The 6,705-nt window shown below is 53.3% G+C and overlaps 1 protein-coding gene across 3 annotated transcripts in view; it reads left to right on the top strand.

Annotated features, from left to right (window-relative positions):
- Positions 1-4,659: 4,659 nt before the first annotated feature.
- LOC140425687 (uncharacterized) overlaps positions 4,660-6,705 on the top strand; it is a 409,944-nt gene continuing 407,898 nt past the window's right edge. The window contains exon 1 of one of the 3 annotated variants that reach the window (XM_072510184.1): positions 4,660-4,779. The gene's annotated coding sequence lies outside the window, so the exon portion shown is untranslated. The remainder of the gene's footprint in view (positions 4,780-6,705) is intronic. The other 2 variants (XM_072510183.1, XM_072510185.1) reach the window with 2 other exon arrangements.

Here is a 6,705-nt window from a genome sequence, read left to right as displayed (position 1 = left end):
CAATATGGAACCCTTTCTCGGCCTTCCCGTTTGACTGCGGGTAGTGGGGACTGGAGGTTGCATGACGGAAGTTGTAGGACTGCAAAATCAGACCATTCCTGGCTGTAAAAGCAAGGACCGTTGTCGCTCATTACCATGAGCGGAATCCCATGCTTGGCGAATGTTTCTTTGCAGGCTTTGATTACCGCCTTCGACGTGAGGTCGGACAGTTTCACCACTTCTGGGTAACTGGAGAAGTAGTCGACCAGGAGTACGTAGTCACGCCCCTTGGCGTGGAAAAGGTCTACACCTACTTTGGACCACGGAGAGGTCATGATCTCGTGCTGTTGCAGCGTTTCCTTGGGTTGATCTGGTTAAAACTTCTGACAAGTAGGGCAGTTGAGGACTGTGTCGGCAATGTCCTGTCTGATGCCCGGCCAATAGACCGCCTCCCGAGCTCTGCGTCGGCATTTCTCGACCCCAAGGTGACCCTCATGGAGTTGGCCCAGCACCATAGCCCGCATGCTCTGAGGAATTACAACCCTGGCGAGTTTCAGACGGATTCCCTCCACCACCATCAGGTCGTCTTTTACGTTTTCGAACTGGGGACATTATCCCTTCTGCCAGCCATTGGTAAGGTGCTGCATCACACGCTGCAGCAGAGGATCCTTGGCCGTCTCCTCACGAATTTTGACCACCTGTTCGTCAGAGGCCGGAAGGTTGGTGGCACACAACCGCACTTGCGCTTCTATGTGGCAGATGAAGTCACTTTGTTCACACGGTGTGGTAATGGACCTGGATAGGGCATCTGCAACGATCAGCTCTTTGCCTGGAGTGTAGACAAGTTCGAAGTCATAGCAGCGTAGCTTAAGAAGAATTTGCTGTAACCGAGGTGTCATGTCATTTAAATCCTTCTGGATTATATGGTATAGAGGCCTATGGTCTGTTTCTACCGTGAATTTTGGCAGGCCGTAAACGTAGTCATGAAACTTGACTATCCCTGTCAGGAGGCCCAGACACTTCTTCTCAATCTGAGCGTACCGTTGCTCAGTGGGCATCATGGCCCTGGAGGCATACACCACTGGACCCCAGGGCGAGGAGTCATCTCGCTGAAGGAGCACCGCCCCAATGCCGTCCTGGCTTGCATTAGTCGATATCTTGGTTTCCTTGGTTGGGTCGAAGAATGCTAGAACCAGGGCTGTGGTGAGCTTTGCTTTCAGCTCACGCCGTTCCTCTTCATGCGTGGGCAGCCACTGGAAATCCGTTGACTTCTTGACGAGATGGTGGAGGGCCGTGGTGTGGGATGCCATATTGGGAATGAATTTCCCGAGGAAGTTGACCATCCCGAGGAAGCGAAGGACCTCCTTCTTGTCCTCCATGGTATTCATGGCATTGATCGCCGAGACCCTGTCGGCATCTGGCCGCACGCCCTGCTGCAAGATGTGGTCACCCAGGAACTTAATATCCGATTGGCCAAATGAGCACGTGGCCCTGTTGAGCTGGAGACCATGTTCATGAATTCTCTGGAATACCTTCTTGAGGCGAGCGATGTGTTCCTGGGGTGTTGTGGACCAGATAATTACGTCGTCAATGTATACTCGCACCCCCTCGATGCCCTCCATCATCTGCTCCAGGATGCGGTGAAATACTTCGGAGGCAGATATGATCCCAAAAGGCATCCGGTTCTAGCAGTAGCGACCGAACTGGGGTGTTGAAAGTACACAGCTTGCGACTGGACACGTCCAGCTGTATTTGCCAAAAACCCTTGGAGGCGTCCAGCTTAGTAAAGAATTTGGCATGAGCCATCTCACTGGTCAACTCTTCACGTTTTGGTATCGGGTAATGCTCCCGCATGATGTTGCGGTTTAGATCCTTAGGGTCAATGCAAATGCGAAGCTCCCCTGACGGCTTCTTTACGCAGACCATGGAGCTGACCCAATCTGTTGGCTCCGTGACCTTTGATATGATGCCCTGGTCTTGGAGGTCCTGTAATTGCTTTTTCAGACGATCCTTGAGGGGTGCCGACACCCGGCGTGGTGCATGAATTACAGGGGTGGCGTTCGGCTTGAGCAGGATTTTATATTGGTATGAGAGCGTGCCCATTCCATCGAATACGCTATGGTACTGCGTGATAATGTCATCAATGTCGGCTTGCAAGTTTCCATCAGGCGAGGCCGTCGCTGGTGATGACATGGTGTGGACTCGCTGAATCAGGTTCAGGAGCTTGCAGGCACGAGCACCGAGCAGGGCCGCTCTGTCAGGCCCGACGATTTCAAACCGCAGTGTTGCCTTGATCGCCTTGTTGGATACCCCTAGTTGACAGGCGCCACTGGCAGCTATGGCATTGCCATTGTAGTCGAGGAGCTGGCAGGGCGGTGGAAGAATGCTTGGTCTGGCGCGGATGGTGTCGAGGCCGGATTTTAAGATGAGGTTCGCTGAAGCGCCGGTGTCCAATTTAAATCGGATGCGAGCCTTGTTAACCGTGAGGACAGCACACCACTCGTCGTCGGGATCCACACTGAGGATCGAGAGGCGTTTCACCGTTGTGGTGGAAGGCAGCCCATACGTAGTTATGATGCACACCCGGTTTGGGGACTTGGGGCACTCAGCATCAGGGTCTGTTGGACTGTCAGGATTGGAATCTGGCATGCCTTGTTGTATTTAGCGGACACTTCTGCGCCGCAGCTGGGATCACTGGCTGCTGAGCAGTGGAGCAGATCTGCAAAGGGCTGCGTAGTGGCCAAGCTTGCCACACAGTAGACACCGGCGTCCTTTTGCTAGACATTGCCGCTTTAAATGGGTGGAGCCACAATTCGGACACGTCATGACGCTGACGTCAGCACGTTCCGTGCACCATCGCGCATGCGCAGTGCGGTCGGTCAAAGTACGCACCTGCGCAGTTGGGTTGTCGGGCTCGTCGTCCACTCGGTCGTGGTGCGCATGCGCAGGGACCCGGGAAAAGCGTGCAAAACGGCCACTCTCCTCGATGCTCAGGCCCTACATTTGTGCAATGGCCTGCACCTGTTCCGCCTCATGGGAGGCCAGCTTTGCAGTTTCTGCCGCCCTGATGTGGGAGTAACTATTCGTAGCATGCTCATGGACAACACACATCTCGATAGCAACAGAGAGGGTCAACTGTTTGACTTTCTTCAGCAATAGCTCCTGAAAGTCAGAGTGGAGCCCGAAAATGATCTGGTCCCGGATCGTGGAATCAGCCGTCGAGTCATAGTTACATGACTGCACTAGGATGCGGAGATGGATCACGAAGGACTGAAAAGGTTCATCCTTACCCTGAAGCCTCTGCTGGAAAACGTACCGTTCAAAGCTCTCATTCACCTCAATGTCGCAGTGGCTGTCAAACTTCAGCAGGACTGTTTGGAATTTTGTTTAGTCTTCGCCGTCAAGATCAGTATCACTCTGGTACCATGATGTGTTAGGCAGGTAGGCTCGATGTGGACTGCACTCGATGCAGGGAAACTAGAAACAGACTAACACTGGAGAAGATCCAACACTCTTTTATTCAACGATAGAACTGATATACATATTCGGCTCTGGGTCGACACTATACTGAACTGACTGGAGACCTTGTACTAGCCTGACCAGACTTACTATGGTGTTTGCACTGTGCTAGCTCGTGGACTCTGACTGTCTCAGTGGCTGGGTCCCGAGAGAGCGGGAAACCTGGTGCCCTCTGGCTTTATAGCTGTAGTGTCCTGTCTGGCGATTGGCTGCACTGTGTTGTGTGCTTACTGGTCATCCTGTGTGTCAATCACTGCCTGTCTGCGTCTCATTGTATACATGAGTGGATATTATGACATTTGCCGCTCTCCTCGCGCTTTTACTTGTCCCTACCACTCTCCTTGTGCTCTTTTACTGTGTCTCCGCCGCTCGCCTCACTCTTTTTTTACACCGATTTAATTGGTGTGAAGGCCTATAGGGGACGCTGATGGCATCCTATTTTCTGGCCACTTTAAAATTCGTTTTAATGTAAATTTGATTTTTTTTGTACTTGTTTCTTCTTCCTCTTATTGCCTCGGCGGAATTTTGTTTTGTCCATGTGTTGAACTGTCCTGGCGGCTCCTTGACCGCGAACTGCCAGGAGCGACTGTTTGACGAAAGGGGAAAGAAAAAACCGTTTTCCCGCGGCGGTCTTTCTGCTATCCCCGGTGCGCAGGCGCGGGAGCCCAGAGCCGGCCGTTTGGGCACGCGAACCCTCGCGCGTGGCCAGCTGGCGGTCGATAGGCGTCACTGGTCCTTGTGCGCAGGCGCGGGAGGGCGATCGCGTGCAAGCCCCTCCTCGCCTGTTGCCAGCGGGCGGCCGTTCGGTGTCACTGGTCCTTGTGCGCAGGCGCGGGATGGGGGAGGGAGCGTGCAAACCCCTCGCGCATGGCCAGCTGGCGACCGTTAGGTGTCAGTTGTCCTGTGCGCAAGCGCGGAAGGGAGGGAGGGTGCACGCGCGAGCTCGCGGGAGGGAGGGTGCACGCGCGAGCTCGCGCAGTGGGCGGCCGTTTGGCGCCTTTTTGTCTTCGGTCGTCGACGGCAGAAAACGGCGAGGGAGAGGGTGTGGAGAGACTATGGGGTGGTCGGGTGGGGACACGGTGAAGCAGAAGGAAAGAATGGGGGGGGTGTGTGAAAAAGTTGAAGTAGCCATGGAGAGACAAGGCGAGGAAGAAGGAGATAGAAACGTGTGTGGGCTAGTTAAGAAATAGCGGCACAATAATACCACAGATAGGTGGAAATCTCTGGAGAAAACATTGGTGAAAAGAGCAGAGCCGGATTTTCAGTGGGGCGGGAGTGATGGTGAGTATGAATGTGGCCAAATTTACCCTTGATGGGCAATTCCATGGGTGGATGAAGATATCTGTGACACTCAAAGACAGGACTTGGATACTGTATTTGGATTTCAGGAGGCGGTCAAGGTGGAAGGGGAGAATAGCACGAGATGTATCTAATTTGGGTTCTGATCAGCTCATAGAGGGTAGCACAGAGTTAACCCAATGTCACTAACCGGAAGAATAGTTTTGCGAGTATGGAGAAGTCACAAATATAATCTGGACATTAGATTCTAACACCCAGCGATGTGTTCCTTTTATCTCTGGAATACTCGAGGATTTGCCCTTGGGGGCCCCCTCAAGTTTCCCATCTATATGCTTCCTTCTGCAGAAATCGTCCGAAAATACACCAGGTGGTTTCACGCGAGCACTGACCATATATAAAGTCAAAGGTAAAGTTGTCAAGAGTCCCAGATGATCATAGGCTGCTTTCCACTTTTGACCGGGGGGGGGGGGAGGGGGGTGGATTACTAGTGGTGATTTAACCTGAGAGTTACCACACCTCAGGCGAGGGGCAAGGTTGATAAGACGGGGCCTTAGCCCGGTGGTGGCGGCAACGCTAAGGATCTGGGGCCAGTGGAGACGGCACCGGGGTGCAATGGGAGCATCGGTGTGGTCCCCGATCAGGGGTAACCACCGGTTTGTCCTGGGGAAGATGGACGTGGGGTTCCAGAGCTGGCATCGGGCGGGGATTGGAAGAATGGGGGACCTGTTCATCGACGGGGCGTTTGCGAGCCTAGGGGCACTGGAGGAGAAGTTCGAGTTACCCCCGGGAAATGCCTTTAGATATATGCAGGTGAGGGCTTTTGTGAGGCGACAGGTGAGGGAATTCCCGTTGCTCCCGGCACAAGAAGTTCAAGATAGGGTGATCTCGGGTGTATGGGTCGGGGAGGGCAAGGTGTCGGAAATACACCAGGAGTTGAAAGAAGAGGAGGAAGCGCTGGTAGAAGAGTTGAAGGGTAAATGGGAGGAGGAGCTGGGGGAGGAGATTGAGGAAGGTCTGTGGGCTGATGCCCTAGGTAGGGTTAATTCCTCCTCCTTGTGTGCCAGGCTCAGCCTGATACAATTTAAGGTGGTCCACAGAACGCACTTGACGGGAGTGTGGTTGAGTAGGTTCTTTGGGGTGGAGGACAGATGTGGAAGGTGCTGAGGGAGCCCGGCGAACCATGTCCATATGTTTTGGTCATGCCCGGCACTGGAGGGGTTCTGGAGAGGAGTGGCGGGAGCAATATCTCAGGTGGTGAAAGTCCGGGTCAAGCCAAGCTGGAGGCTAGCAATATTTGGAGTAGTGGACGAACCGGGAGTGCAGGAGGCGAAAGAGGCCGGCATTCTGGCCTTTGCGTCCCTAGTAGCCCGGCGAAGGACCTTGCTAATGTGGCAGGAGGTGAAGCCCCCCAGCTTGGAGGCCGGGATAAATGATATGGCTGGATTCATAAAGTTGGAGAGGATTAAGTTCGCCTTGAGAGGGTCTGCGCAGGTGTTCTACAGACGGTGGCAACCGTTCCTAGACTATCTCGCGGAGCGTGACAGGAAGGTCGGTCAGCAGCAGCAACCTTGGGGGGGTGGTGGGGGCATCCTTGGGGGGGGGGGAGGGGGGGAAGGGGGGACTGCCTGGGAGGGTGGATGAGCAAGAGATAACATGAAGGGTTGGGGAAACTGGCATGTACAGGTGAGGGCCAGTGTACAAAGCTGTGTAAATATATCATTTTACCATGTATATATCTTGCTCTGTGCGATTTCTCGTTTTTTTTTGTCATGTTTATTGTTTGTAAGGGAGAAAAATTGTGTTAAAAAACGTTAATGAATATATATTTTTAAAAAAGATAAGATGGGGCATGAATAACCTCAGCCGGTATGAGATGTGAATCTGTGCTGCTGGTTGCATCACAACCAG

Source organism: Scyliorhinus torazame, chromosome 6 (assembly GCF_047496885.1).
Source record: "Scyliorhinus torazame isolate Kashiwa2021f chromosome 6, sScyTor2.1, whole genome shotgun sequence".
NCBI classification, from domain to species: domain Eukaryota; kingdom Metazoa; phylum Chordata; class Chondrichthyes; order Carcharhiniformes; family Scyliorhinidae; genus Scyliorhinus; species Scyliorhinus torazame.
The sequence above is the reverse complement of the archived record's forward strand: the minus strand, read 5'-3'. Positions and strand labels throughout refer to the sequence as shown.